This window comes from Sciurus carolinensis, chromosome 7, assembly GCF_902686445.1.
Source record: "Sciurus carolinensis chromosome 7, mSciCar1.2, whole genome shotgun sequence".
Taxonomy (NCBI): Eukaryota; Metazoa; Chordata; class Mammalia; order Rodentia; family Sciuridae; genus Sciurus; species Sciurus carolinensis.
The window spans coordinates 109,928,281-109,943,646 of record NC_062219.1 but is presented as its reverse complement, the minus strand read 5'-3'; the positions used below and the strand labels follow the sequence as shown (position 1 = coordinate 109,943,646).

At 40.4% G+C, this 15,366-nt stretch overlaps 1 protein-coding gene and 1 long non-coding RNA gene across 5 annotated transcripts in view; one reads left to right on the top strand and one right to left on the bottom strand.

Moving 5' to 3' along the window:
• Positions 1 to 15,366, bottom strand: part of Rcan2 (regulator of calcineurin 2) — a 259,527-nt gene that overhangs the window by 37,139 nt on the left and 207,022 nt on the right. The gene's annotated exons all lie outside the window — the stretch shown is intronic.
• LOC124988989 (uncharacterized) overlaps positions 1 to 15,366 on the top strand; it is a 135,223-nt gene that overhangs the window by 93,425 nt on the left and 26,432 nt on the right. For all 3 annotated transcript variants that reach the window (XR_007109533.1, XR_007109531.1, XR_007109532.1), the window contains exon 4: positions 529 to 680. This is a non-coding gene — a long non-coding RNA (uncharacterized LOC124988989). The remainder of the gene's footprint in view (positions 1 to 528; positions 681 to 15,366) is intronic.

Here is a 15,366-nt window from a genome sequence, read left to right as displayed (position 1 = left end):
GCTGTTGGTCAGCTCTTGGTACTACAGCACATGAGCACAGAGAGTTGGAAGTCTTGTATCTCTCAGAAACAATAATCACTAACACTTACCAGATCCTCCTGAATATAAACAATCTTTAAGTACTATCCATTCTTAGAGCCCAACCTATGGACTGCAGACCCCCATCAGTAAGCATCCCTGGAAGTTTGTCAAAGAAGCATTATCTCAGGTCCCACAGATTCAGAGTCTACAATCCAACAAAGTCCTCAGATAATCAGTATCCCACTTAAGTTTGAGAAGTATCAGGTTAGAAGACATGGTTTGGACCATTTAAGATTTAAGCACTCCCTAAATAAACTAATTTATATGATTGTGCAACTGGGAATGACCAAAACCATCCTCAGGTGTTAGTGATTTTCAGTTCTTTGTGTTAATTAATATGTTCTTAGAGTATGGTTGGTAATTATTCCTGTTGCCTTTGTTCTTGCAATCATGACATTATCTTGTTCTTTACAAAGTCTTTGTTTTCACTGGGTTCCTTTCCTCTAGGAAGAGAGAAACCCATTGAGTAGTTGGGACATTGTGTTGGAGGGTCCTACAAACCAAATGAAGAAGAGAATGTGAAGAGATATTCAAGTGGTGCAAGCTTCATGCAAAAATGTCAGTAAGGTGAACCCCAACCTGCCCATGAGTATCCCCAGGTAATTTATCTTCATTTCATATCTCTTAATCATGTACATTGGAGACCAAGCAGTACATTCATAAGAATGACATCATTCTCAGACTCTACAACATGAATATAAACATCAGACTTCTTTATTTCACTCAAATTAAATTACTTTTTCCAAAGGTCCCAAGCAATGTTTTCTCTCTGTATCACTTTGACCTATTCTTAGAAAGGACATTGGTGATGACCTATTCCCATCCTTTATATCAAAGTTGAGCAGGGAGGCAATGCACCTGGGGCCTTGTCACTGGTTGCAGGCAAAACTGCACTAGAACTTGGAACTCAGAGGTACAGACACAACAAAATATATAGACCTCACAGCAACATTTATTTAAGAAACTTCTTTGGCAGATTTCAACCTTGTGAATAATGCAAGACTTTGAATAATACAAAAACAACACACACACACACACACACACACACACACACAGGTCTAAAATGATAATTTTTAAAGAAAATCTCAAATATAAATTTCATCCCAATTTCTCATTTCATAAAACCAAGGCCAAAAGAAAGTAAGTGATTCATTAAAGGTTATGGGCCAGTGTTGGAAATATTCACACATTTGCCAAGTTGTAGCTATGAGCCATATTGTAACCTGAAAGGACCACATGATCATAGTAGACCACTTGAAAAAGCATATACAAATATAACACTCACAAGAAGACCCCATCCATCAAAGGTAATTGCCATGAATATTTTTATTTAATAACCAACATGACATTTTACCTAAGTATATTGGAAAGAAAGAATTAAACTACTGGCTGAATTTTAGAAAAGACAAGAAATATTAGTTTCCTAAAGGAATCTTTGAAAGTTTTAATAAAAAGTCCTAAGAAAAAGTTGTATGCTTCTAGGTATAATACCTGTTACCTGTTTCATAAAAATCCAATGGTAACACTGACATTGAAGTAAAATTTTAAGACCTCTATTGTCTAATGTAAAAAAACCAAACCAAATTAAAAAAACCTGAGACTAATTAGGAATTAAATCCTAGAAAAAGAAAAATTTGTAAAATATCATGTAAAATTAGAAGCAGTGTCAGGGGAAAATCAGCAGCACGTGGGAGAAAACACTTCTAATTCTCCTTAAATTTCTTGACCTATGGGAATTTGGATTTTCTATTTCAGAAAACACTCCCATGATGGAGTTTTATTCACTCTATCCAGGGTCCACATTTCCACTCCTTTGATGAAAGAATCACATCTGCATCATTTATTCTTCTTAGAATTTCTAAATGCCCTTCTATTCTTGTCGAAGAGAAGAGATGTAGCCTTTGTCTCGTGGGTGACACCACATAATTGCATTTCCGATGGTATCATTTGAGTTACTGTATCGAATGTCCTCTGTGGGCCACAGCCCGTGAGCCCTTGGAATTCCTGTCCCACTTTCAACTACTCAACTAGTAGTCGTGTTATAGGACAGTCTTTCATTTCAACCTTGGATCACTACTTTCTGCTGTGTGTGTGTGTATGTATGGAGAGGGCGTCTTTGAGCAACCCCTGCCCTGCAAAGGTGAGACGTGGCAAATGTCTGTGTGGCTCCATTGCCAAATTTATATGTATGTTGCCATCAATCTCGACTTCTGACTGACAGCAGAACCCAGGCTAAGAATCACTTTTGTTTCTCCCAGAATATAGCACCATGGTTTCTAGCCAACTGTGCTATGCCTAAGCATGATCCTCACCTGATTCCATCTTCGGAGGCTTTACAGATTTTCCCTACTCTTTGGAGTTCTGACTTGAAAACAGTGTGTCTCAGCTTGTTCCCATTATTCCTGGAAGGCAGAGGTCAGCAAACCATAAGCCAAATTCAGTTTGTTGCCTGTTTGTGTAAATCAAGTTTTACTGGAACATAGTTACTTCTATTTGTTGGGTATTGAAGGGTTTATGGTACAATACAGAATCAAGATGTGTGGGTCCCCAAACCTACCATATTTACTATCTGGTTCTTTATAGAAAAAAACACTGCCAATCCTTTCTGTGGAGCATGGCAGGGGTTCTTCTTGTGCCTTTCTTCATAATTTCTTCACAGCTATTCACATTAATATTTTGATAATTTCTTGCCCTCTTTTATTTCCGTTTTTTTGAATTCCTAGTTGGATTTGTGATTTCCTGCATCTATCAGTTTATCTTTGATATTTTGCATCTCTGACTTTTGACTCTATATTCTCAGAGTTCTCATCAAGTTGTTTTTCAGCTCTTCAACCTATTCCTTAGTTGAGTTCATTCACCTCTTCAACTGAAACCTGCCTCTGGGTTCTGCAACATAGCTCCTTTTTCATAGTAGCTAGTTCTTGTCTTACAGTTGTCAGAGCCTTTTACATCTTTTGGAGGATATAAAGCAGAATTTTTAAAGGCTCTTGTCTATCTTCTACAAGGTCTCTGAATCCTCTGAGTTCACTGCACTCTTGGTTATCTAGTAGTTATGTGTCTTGCTTTTGATTTTTCTCAAGAACCTGGTAATCTTTGGCTGTGCATTTATAAAATTAAAATGAGGCTGATTGGCCAAGAAGGATGGTGGAAGAGTGTCACTTGCATACATTCCCACCACCTGCCTTTCTGCATTGGTAGGTTGGGTTCTCCAGATGGATCTGAGAAGGGCATTTGTGTGGAGGAAGGCACTTCTTTGGGGAGTGCTTGAGATCAAACCTGCAAGTGTGCAGGGACCCAAGATTGGGCTGAGGAGCTGGCCTTGACACAATGCCAACAAAAGCTTTTGCAGACCCAGGACAGTGGTGAAGAAGGGCTGGCTCTTCAGATATGCCTCCAAATCAGGCTCTTAAATCCCCCTCTCCTCTTATAGAGCAGTCATGCAAGTCATTGGATGAGCACCATCCCTGGGAGGTGACCCTCTACTCTCTTTGGTCCGGGGCTATGCTTATGGGGGACTCAGCTGAGAGTGCTCTGTTGCTGCCACTTCAGAGGTGGGGATGTGTGCTGTGCACATGCTGGAAAATCCCACTGTACCTGGCAGACGACTCTGAGGGCTGATGGGTGGGATGTACCACAGGCTTCAGCACACAGGAGCTGGGAAGTCACCTGAGTGCAGGATTCCGGGACTGACCCTTGAAGATAGCTGTACTTGAAATGATGTTAGAGGTTATGTCAGCAGTAAGACAAGAACAAGCTGCCATGGAAAAGAAGGGATCTTTAGAACAAAGTAAGAATTCTTGTGCTTGCAGCCTTTGGGGGAGGTATTTAGTAGATGAGGTGAATGAACACAACTGAGAAAAAGGTCGAAGACCTGAAAAACAAGTTGACGATCACTCTGGAGATATAGAGTCAAAAGACCAACTAGAAAATGTGGAAGACAAACAGGCTGATAGAAAATATCCATATCTAACTAGTTGGAAATTCCATACCCAGGAATTCTAAAAACCAGAAACACTGGGGGTTGGGGAGAAATGATCAAAATATTGATTTGAATAACTAGGAAGAAACTCTGGGGTGAAGAGCCTGCGGCAGGCAGAGTTGCCTCCCCATTTGGGAAGCTGTTTGGCCTCAAGTCCCCTCAGGCTCAGTTCTGCCTCTCTTTCAGCCCCAGTGGCCCCCAAGGAGCCACAGTAAGGCTTATTCTGCACTTCAAAGGATTGTTTACACACAGAATTAGCCTGGGGGTAAATACTGAGACCAACAGTCTGAAAGTAGACAGGGTGGCCCCTGCCTTCCTCTGGGGCCGCCCTGTGGAACTAATGTTTTTCTATCTGGTTAACAGATGCCCAGCTGAGAAAGAGAGAGAGAGAGAGAGGAGAGAGAGAGAGAGAGACCTGAGATAACAGTAGCCCTGCAATGTCCTGTTCCTGCTCCTGCCCCTAGAGCACCTGGTAACTGCTGCCTTCCAAAAGCATTCTGATCTGCTCCTGTCACTTTCTCCTACTTCCAACGCTATGGATTGCTTCTTATATTTGTTCCTGTCATTTCAGAGAGATTTCGGTAGAGAGACAATTTCAACACTTTCTAAGTCTGCTATTTTGAGCCAGAAGTCTGCCGCCAGGGACTTGTCTAGATTATATTAGGTTGAACTGTATGAAATTACATTTTATGAAGGTCAAAACCCATCAAATACTAGTAATTCCTTGTGGTTCAAACTAACAGTGAGTTCACAGGGCACTGAAGAAACCAGGTAAACCAAGGAAAGAAAGAAAGAAACTGGAAAGAAAGAAACCTAATCATCAACCGAAAAAAAGATTTTTTTTTTAAAAGAAATCATCCATCAATTCTAAGGAAGGGAACTCATCATTTAGTTCCAATTTAATGTTAAAATTAGAATTATGCAGGCTTGTTTTCCTCTATTATGTCATTCGGTTCCCACAACGCTACTGTACTGTTGGTGTCCTGCTTGTTTATGGGGCCACATCCACATCTGTGCAGGATATCCAAAAGGGCACAGGTGCCAGGTGCTATGGGAAAGATGGACGAAAGCTATCCTGCCCTCTGCCTCCACAGGCCTTGGCTGTGTTTTTCTAAGGAATGGCAACCACGGCTGAATGATTATTTACTTTGGGAACTGGTGTTCCAAAATGTTAGAAGTAGGTACATGTTTTTCTCGGCACCCTTCCTGATGATACCAATGTTATGCTGGTTTTTTTGGCCAAGGAAGCAATTGGGGCCATCACCTTTTATCTTGGAAATCTACTCTCTTTATTTCATCCATGAAAACATATTTTGGGAATGTTACCAATGATGTTGATAGCATTAACATCAGGGTATCTGTGTAGCATTTCAGGGTTTATATATTGCTTTTACATATGCTATCTACCTTTTATATTGATTTTATATTGATGTTCACAACCTTCTGAGGTGTGCAGGAGAAGCAATACTATTACCACTTTTCAGATAAAGAAAATAAGAGCTAAGGAGCTAAGTGATTTTTCCTTTGCTAAAGTTAATCTTTTCATTCTAGATAGAATAACTGGAAGTTACTATCATAGCTCTTTGATTGCATGAGGAAAAAATCCTGTGCAGCATTTAACAAATGCTTAGATTATATGCATGGAAAGATGTAAATGGGATCATAAATATCTCAGGACCATTAAGACATTTTCTTAGTGCAGAAGAGATGTAATCAATATCAACTTAAGTGAATGGGTGTGTCCAGCTGTGACATGGGCATTTTCTCTAAAAGGAAAGGTGACTTTTGGGCTAATCATGATCATCTCCTCTTTGGATGATCACCACATTTTAAGAATGTGGTGAAGGAAAAATAAAGTCGTAATTTTGTGTTTCTTTTGTAAACAAGCCTGATCCCAGCATCTGGTTCTTAGGGCAAAGTTGGTCTGTAGTTGGCTCTGTGAAAGGATAAAATACTGGTAAAGATGGTGAGATTTTTGGTTTAATGAGGTAGAATGTTGAGATTTATTGTGGATTATGCAGCAAGAAAAATGGGGACTGATTATTTTAGCATGTACTTTCCAGCATCATTTTAGCTGCCTTCCAGCTTGTGAAGAAAGATGAAAACAGAGCTGTTCAGACAAGAAGGTGTTCAGCCTGCAAACCTTTGATAAAGTCAGAATGTTTGCTGGGGAACTTCTGTTTTTAGAACATGGATAGCATTTGCAGAGGGATGTATCAACTGATGGTGCCTTTTATGGAACTCCATTATCCAGAGAGCTAAATGTGGGTCATCTACATTTTTGATTGTGGAGGCAGGAAACAAAAGGGGCATATTCTTGGCTTCTGAATCCTAAAACTGAGGTTCAGCAGTCCGTATGCAATATTTGGAAGTATATTTGCAAAGTCAGTTGTCCCCATTAAAGAGAGGATGAAAGTGCTCTAGACCATGGATTAGAGAGAGAGAGATTTGGAAAGGGGAGCAATAATGTTAATATGCTGATGTGGGTCTCTGAATATGGACTTTGCATCCCACCACAATCTTGGTCAAAACCTCCAAAGTGTGGGGGACAGGTAGGATTCTGGAATCCAAGTGAGTTGAGAAATCTGAGATAGTCCTTGTGCCTCACTTCCTGAAGGGGATGGTGACTGGGAAAGCAGCCAGCTTCGGAAACCCCTCCCACATTCCTTTTGTATAGGAACAGTAGAGTGGACATGGTTATGTGGCCGTCCAGGCAGACAGACCCCACGATAGCCTCTGTGGACATTCCCAAAGTTTTAGAGTGTCACAAAGGACTTCCTCAGTTCTTCCAAGAGAAGCACAGATGCAGCCCAAGAAAGCAAGAGACCCAAGGACAACTTGGGGCCAAGACAAGGTAGAAAGGGGACAACCTCATGGCCTTTGCAGAGGGGAGCAGGTGGAAACATGACCCCCTACCACAACCAGGAGGGAGGGAAAGGGATGACGGGGGGCTAGAAGCCAAGGAAACAATAGTGAATGTTCAGTTGGCTAAATTTTAACCAGGCCACCTTCCCTCCCAACAGTCACATCTCAGTGCTTTGACAGTGTTGACATCCATTTGGGGTTGGACTGAATTGACTGAAGTGGTACTAAGAGAAAGGCTGGAAGTGGCTAAGGTTACAGTTTCAAAGGACATTACTGCTTTTGAATCCTGAGCCTGTGGGATGAAGTGGGCGCCTCTGTGTCCCTCTAAAGCTCATGAGGATGCACTCACAATGCAAGACAGCAGTCAGGTTTGCCATGATTGGACTTGTTTCTGCATCTTCTCACAGAGACCTCCTTGAAGTCACTCAGATGTACAAGCTCTTTTAGCAGCTTGTCAGTAAACATCACAAATACTTTTCTTGTTAGCTGGGCATGAACATTGCCTTGTTTGTTATTCTTAAGAAAGAAAAGTTACTTGAATGTCAGAGGCCTGTGATGACAAAGTGCTTGTTGGGATGGCCACTAAACTGGGACCTTCACTTGGATTCTCAGCTATTGAGACGCAGACAGGCTCTTGGCCACTGTCTCTTGGAGCCTGGTTAGTTCCCATGCTCCACCCATGCAAAGGACACCTACAGAATAGCCAGCAAGGACTAAAATTTGCCTACAATATAGAAGATGTTCCACAAGTGGAATCACCACTCTGAGGCCATAACCACTTCAGTGAACCTGTTTCTTTTCCCAAATGAAGAATGAGAGGGGGGAAAAAAGTGGGGTCAAGGTTTGATTCTATACCCCTTGTAACAGTTATGAACATCAGTAGTGCTGATTATTGAGTATATTTAGCTACAAATATAATGCATGAGGAGAGGCAAGCCCCCAACAGGAGAAGCAGCACCTGTATCCAGGAGGACGTCAGGTGGGGACAGCCAGAGTGCCTGTGACTCTGGGATGTACATGTTCCTTCATCACAAGAGGCAGCTACAAGAACTGTCAATCTCCCCACTTCAGCTGCAACTGGAGGAATGCCTTTAAACTCAGATCTAGTCACCATCAAATGGATCTTGTCTCCGATCTTATGAGCTATACATGGTGTTTCCCACAGATTGCTACTTTGGGGAACACTTTAAGTACAAAAGCCTGTCTGTGTTTGAAAGGAGCCATCCTACACTCATAAATTAGGAATTTAAGCAGCAGTTTTTCAGTGTTCGAGCATGGGAGTTGCAATTGCATTGGAAACTCTCTGAACTGCATTCAATCATCCCTTTGGCTTACAGCAGCTAAAATTGATCTCACCCAGATGAGTTAACAGAGCAGCGGGTGGGGGTGCCATTTTGCAAGCTGGACCAGGATAGAGTTGGTTGAAAGCTGCTGAGGTGGCCTGTGGCATCTTCCTACCTGGGTTACCTTCCTCTGAAGCGGGATGTGAGTTTCATTAAGTTCTTAGCAGATCCTGTCAGTACTATCAGCTCTTTTGTGAAAATGGAACACAGATGCAGGCTGCGTATGAGGGCTCTGCTTGTAAGGACAAGGGGGAAACACAGCTTTGTTCTATCAGAAAAAGAAAAAGTAATTTAGCACAGTGGTTGAGGAAAAAAGGAAAGGTCAGCAAAACTGCTCTCTTCCAATTGACTCCCTGTTCTTAAGCCTTTTATTGTTTCATTTGTGGAACATGTTTGCTTTCTATTCACACATCCAATCTCTGTTCTATCTCAGATGGATGCAAATTTCCACATGGTCATTGACCCAATTCTGGCCAACTGTTGTCTTATGAAGCCCAATGATCTGAGTAAAATACCATGTTTGGCATTAATTAGGCTCCTGATGGAGGAGACATGGTTTTCCTTAAAGATAGATGCCTATGGGTTAATATTCAAACTTGGGCAGTTGGAGTGTAAAGTGTTGATAATTATGCCTGAAGGACAGGTGCCCACCAGGACTGTCTGGGGCAAATCAGGGTGTGGACGCCCCATCCATGGATTACAGAAAGCAATAAAAATATATTACTTTCTCCAAAGTAGACAAAGAACTTTTGTGGCCATGAATACCCACTTAACTTTTTTCACTTTCTTCCTAGAAAATAACTTTTAATTTTTCTACATTTTTTTTTTGTCTACAAACGAGGAATAGTCCCTGCACCCTCTTCTCCCCCTAAATATCTTTTTTATATTGGCCAGAGGGAGTGGGTAGAGAAGGGAAATGCACTGGAGGGTTATATTCAGTTGACTCACCCAACCTACCCACCTTCCTTCCTTCCTTCTTCCCTTCCCTCCCTCCCTCCCTCCTCCCCTCCCTCTTCCTCCCTCTCTCCCTTCCTTCCTCTCTCCCTTCCTCCCTCCCTCCCTCCCTTCTTCCTTCCTTCCTTCCTTCCTTCCTTCCTTCCTTCCTTCCTTCCTCCCTCCCTCCCTCCCTCCCTCCCTTCCTTCCTTCCTTCCTTCCTTCCTTCCTTCCTTCCTTCCTTCCTTCCTTCCTTTCTTCTCCCTCACCCCACTTTATGGTAAAAGATTTAAAAAGAAAAGGACTGTATTCTCCATGACAGTGCTAAAAACGGCAGACTGGAAGTGACCAGAAGTGCTGACTCAGATGAACTTGATTGAACATGAGGTGTTCAAAGATGCTGCCTGAAGAGGCTACTGAGTTCTACCAGGAAAACCCATTTAGGAGGACCTCTTAGCTTAGAAGTCACAGCTGGATTTCCCTGAGTGTAAAAATCAAACACAAGTAACCTTCGGGCCATCTCTTGTTCATTTCTATTCATTCCCTCTTTGCACAAGAGATGTCACCTAAGTCATCCACAAAAGAGAAAATGTATCTTAGTCTCAACTCTAGAGATAGGAATCCTATCACCCTTTGAAAAATTTAATTTTGTAGTTTGGGATAATTTCAAGATTTACAGAGAAGTTGCATAAAAAGAATAATACAGGAATTCCTATATAACCTTCACCCAGATTTCCCAAGTACTAACATCTTATATGGCTTTACCATTCAACCTTCTCCATTACAGACCCCAGACTCTTTCTCTCACACATACTTGTTTAAAACTCATTGGAGAACAGGTGCAGATATGCTGTATTTATAAGGCCAAAGAACATAACCACTGTACGGTAATCAAAATCAGGAAATTAACAGTGATAGACTACTGTAATTTACAAACACATTTAGTTTTTGCTAATTATCCTATTAGCATCCTTTATAGCAAAAGAAAACCCCACATCATGTACCCAATTCAGTCTTGATGTTTCTTTAGTCTCCTTTAGTCTGGCATAGTCCTGAGTCTTTGACTTTGACATTTTTTGAGCTATACAGGTCAAATATTTTGTAGAAATACCCATAAAACTTGAGACAAATGCCTCAATTTGTGTTTGTCTGTTGTTCCCTCATGATTAGGTTCGGGTAATTAATCTCCTGAAGGCTACTAGAAGCATTTTAAAGTCCCCTATGCTGAATGGCTAGTTTTTAATGTTCAACTCATCTCTAAAGCTACTATTTGATCTAAATTCTACTCAACTGCCCAAAGTCAGTGACTGTCAAACTGGAACCACCAAGGCTCACCAGACCAAGCTAATCAGAATCTTTGGAGTTGACACCTGAACAATGGTATTTTTCAAAGCTTCCTAGATGATGCTAATGTGCAGCCTGGATTTTTTTTTTTTTTTTTTTTTTTTTTTTTTTGTGAGGTAATACCAGGGATTGAACTCAGGGGTACTCGGCCACTGAGTCACATCCCCAGCCCTATTTTGTATTTTATTTAGAGACAGGGTCTCACTGAGTTGCTTAGTGCCTCATTTTTTCTGAGGCTGGCTTTGAATTTGAGATCCTCCTGCCTCAGCCTCCTGAGCTGCTGGGATTACAGGCATGCCCCACTACTCCCGGCTGCAGCCAGGAATTTGTATGTTTTTCCTCTAGTTAGCTGCTAAGTTTTCTTGTGAGAAATCACACAGCTGGAAAACCTTTTCACTCAACTAGTTTTGATTAATAAAAACCAAGGTCTTGCTTGATGGCAAGGAGAGCTATTGAATCTCACTATACCCCACATCCTTAGAGTTTGAATTCTTTCTTACCCAGTGGACATGTGTGAGACATATGTGGGTTCTTTAGCAACTAGACAACACCAAAAGACTGCCAGTTGTCTCCTTTGGAGATACACAAACAGTATGTCCTGCTCTAGAAAGCCGTGTTTCAACCTTGGTGCTATTGACATTTGGAGACTTGTAATTCTTTGCTGGATGGGGCTGGGGGTTTTGAACTGTTGGATGTTTGGTGCTGGCCCCAACCTCCATCCTCTAAATACAAGTAGCACCCCCAATTGTGCAACAAAAACTGTCTTTAGACATTGCTGTCTCCTGAAGAGGGGGATCGTCCCCTGTTGAGAAGCAGTGCTCTGTACTTTTCTGCCTGCAGAACTTTGATCAAACTCTTCTGCACTCCCCGCTCCTTGCCTAAAGTCTGCTTGTCCTCTAAGACCAAGTGGATCAGGGACATGGTAGTATATATGTGATTATAAACATTGGCTTGGTTATCATATCATACTGGGTTCAATGTTTTGCTCTGCCCCTTAACATAGGAAAATCCTGCTCAATGACTTTGCTTTTGAAACACTCAGTCTTCTCATCTGTAAAATGGGAACTATAAGAACAGCTCCTTCACAGGGTTGCTGTGAGAATGATGTATGTTCCAAATGTGTCTGAAGACTAGTAAGAGCTCCAAAAGGCTTGCTGAATGAGATGGGTCATGTACATTGATGAGTGAGCACTTGGGACATAACAAGCACTCTGCATACACTAGTGGCTGATATTCTCATCCTTATAAATGAAGAAATTATGGCACAGAATGATTCAGAGTCTTGGTGGAGATCATACGGCTGCTTAATAGAAGTAGGAGCAGAAACCATGCCTTAGTACTTCCAGTGAAATGCTCCTTACCCCACACAAGGCCTTGAAAGATCAAGGGCAGTTCCAGGGAAGATGAAACTCTAGGCCAGAAGAGCACTGGGCAGTGCTGTAATAGCCAGGACTTGGCAGTAAAGGTGAGCTAATTAATCATTCTAAATTGGAGAAGTCAGAACAATGCCATTCAAGGGAGCATTTAAAGGCATAGGATCCCTTAAGTACCATCCCTCTGAAAATAATTTTTTAAAAAGGGAGCAGGAAACATTAGAAACACTTTACTCTTTTTAGACAAAAATAAATTGGCACACCAGAAGAACCTTTAATGGTTAAAAGGGCTTTTGCTGAAGACATAGAAGAACAGAGTGAAAACTCCAGGTTTAGATGAATATGATTGGAAAAAAAAAAAAAAAAAGCACACAAAGCAAGGTGAATTAAATCCTGAAGAACAAATAGCAGCGATCCTCAGGCATTTGGTAAATGTGTTATAAAGAGGTGAGAGATCCCTGCATAGTTGTATTTAAAATGGGATTCCACTGGTTCCAAAGGAGCCTTGGAGAATTAATTCTACTGCCAAGATGCTGTAACTTCTTATGGAAATAATAGGCAGAGAAGTTAATTTATCATAACCTGGGGATTGGCAGCCTTTGCCATCCTGTTCATTCTCTTCAGTAAAAGATGCTGGGGGGCTAGGCTAGCAAGCTGTAGATGTCTCTGGGGGATGTGTGGGTCCACACACATGTGCATACAGTGTGTGTGTGTGTGTGTGTGTGTGTGTGTGTGTGTATGAAACCCAGGAGCGAAACTGTCATCTTTTTTTCCTACAATCTTTTCCAAAGGTGGTGTTAAAAATATCAGTGCCTACAGTTCCAGAGCAGCCATTAGCACACTGGGGTTTGGAAGAGGGAGAGGAGGGGATGTGGGGCATTCATGGGCTCCAGGATGTAGTTATTTAGGAATGGAAGCAGGGAGTTAGTTCCATGTTTTAACAGGTATGTGCTGGCTAATACCAGCCCTTGACATCTGTCCAGTATATAGCAACTGCCTTTATTTTATAGGCCCAGGTTTGCAAGGCTGTTTCTCAAAAGCAGAATCTCGTCTCAAGCTATATCCACAGTTAGTCTGTGCATGAAAATCTGTTGGTTTTGCTATTGGAAACCCAGATTCCTGGAGCTCCCAAACAAGAATGTATGTTTAAAACCAGTTCCCCAAGTGAGGCAGAAGCAGCTGTAGGTTTTGATCTACTTTTTAAAAAGTATTCAAAGGGTAAGAAGCTGCTGGTGGTTCAGAAAGAAGGCAAGGCCCTAAAATAAGTGGAAAGGGAGATCTGAGTGATTTAGTCTGAGAGGGAGAGACCGTGCAGTGATATGAAGACTTTCAAACAGTTTCAATTAGCATGAAAAAGATGGTCTTCTTTGTGCTCCAAAAGGAACTTGAGGGAAGAACCGAGCCAGCCATTTTTTTTCTTTTGTTATAATTCTGTTTATTCTTATTAGTGATTCCAATTTATTCATAATCAGAGATATCACATATTGAGTAATTACCATGCCAGGTATTATTCCAAAGTCACTATAAAGCATCATCTTTATTTATTCATAGATAAAAAGGTAAGTGTTATTTTTAAATTAAATTTCTTATAAAATTGATACATTAAAAACATAAAAGTTACACATATGATGTGCCATGTGATGTTTTAATACCTGTGTAATGTTTAAACTAGGTTAAACACATCTATTTTCTAAACATTTTTCATTTCTTTATGATAAAGACTTTCAACTCCATTGGTCTTTATGCCTGTTTTGGTGCTAATACCATGCTGTTTTTGTTACTATAGCTTTGTAGTATAATTAAGGTCTGGTATTGTGAGGCTTCCTGCTTTGCTTTTCTTGCTAAGGATTGCTGGCAATTCTATGTCTCTAATTTTTCCAATGAATTTCATGACTGTTTTTCCTATTTACATGAAGAACATCATTGGAATTTTAATAGGAATTGCATTAAATCCATATAGTACTTTTTGTAGCAAGGCCATTTTGCCATTATTAATTCTTCCTGTCCAAATAGCTGGGAAGTCTTTCCATCTCTAAGGTCTTCCTCTATTTCTTTCTTTAGTGTTCTGTAGTTTACATTGTAGAGGACTTTCACCTCTTTTGTTAGATTGATTCCAAAGTATTTTTTTAGGCTACTGCGAACAGGATAGTTTTCCTCTTTCAGCTGATTCATCACTGGTATATAGGAACGCAATTGATTTATGGGTGTTAATTTTGTATCCTGCTACTTTGCTGAGTTCATTTATGAGTTCTAGAAGTTTTCTGGCAGTGTTTTTTTGTGTTTGCTAAATATAGAATCATGTCATTGGCAAATAGAGATAGTTTGAGCTCTTCTTTTCCTATTCATATACCTTTAATTTTCATCTTTTGCCTAATTGCTCTGGCTAGAATTTCAAGGACTATGAATACAGTTATTTATGCTAGACAAATGTGCCAAAAATGTACATTGGAGGAAAGATAACCTCTTCAACAAATGGTACTGAGGTAACTGAAAATCCATATGTAGTAGAATAAAATTTAACTCCTCTCACCCTGCATAAAACTCAACTCAAAGTAATCAAAGACCTAGGCATCTGAGCAGAAACCATGCACCTACTGGAAGGAAATGTAGGCCCAACATTCCAACACGTTGGCTTAGGAACCGACTTCCTCAACAAGATTCCTGAAGCACAGGAAGTAAAATAAAACATCAATAAATGGAATGGTACCACACTAAAAAGCTTCTTAATAGCAAAGGAAAGAGAGTGAAGAAAGAGCCTACAGAATGGGAGAAAATCTTTGCCAACCATACCTCAGATAATATTTAATTTCCAAGATATACAAAGAACTCAAAAAGCTTCACACCAAAAGAAGAATAACCCAATCAAAAATGGGCAAAGGAACTAAATAGATAACTTCTCAAAAGAAGAAATATGAATAGTCAAAAAATAAATGAAAAACTGCTCAACATCTCTAGCAATTAGAGAAATGCAAATTAAAACTACACTGAGATTTTACTTCACTTCAAACAGAATGGCAATTATTAAGAATACAAGTAACAATAAATGTTGGCAAAGATGTGGGGGGAAAAGTTTCATTCATATATTGCTGGTGGGACTGCAAATTGGTACAACCATCTTAGAAAACAGTATGGAGATTCCTGAAAAACCTAGAAATGAAACCACCATTTGACCCAACTGTCCCACTCCTAAGTATACACCCAAAGGACTTAAAATCAGCATACTACAGTGATGCAGCTAAATCAATGTTTAAAGCAGCACAATTCACAATAGCTAAGCTATGAAACCAACCTAGGTACCCTTCAACAGATGAATGGATAAAGAAAATGTGGTTTAGATACACAATGGAATTATTATTCAGCCATAAAGAAAAATGACCTTATGACATTTGCCAGTAAATCTGGAAACTCTCATGCTAAGTGAAATAAGTCAATCCTCCAAAAACCAAA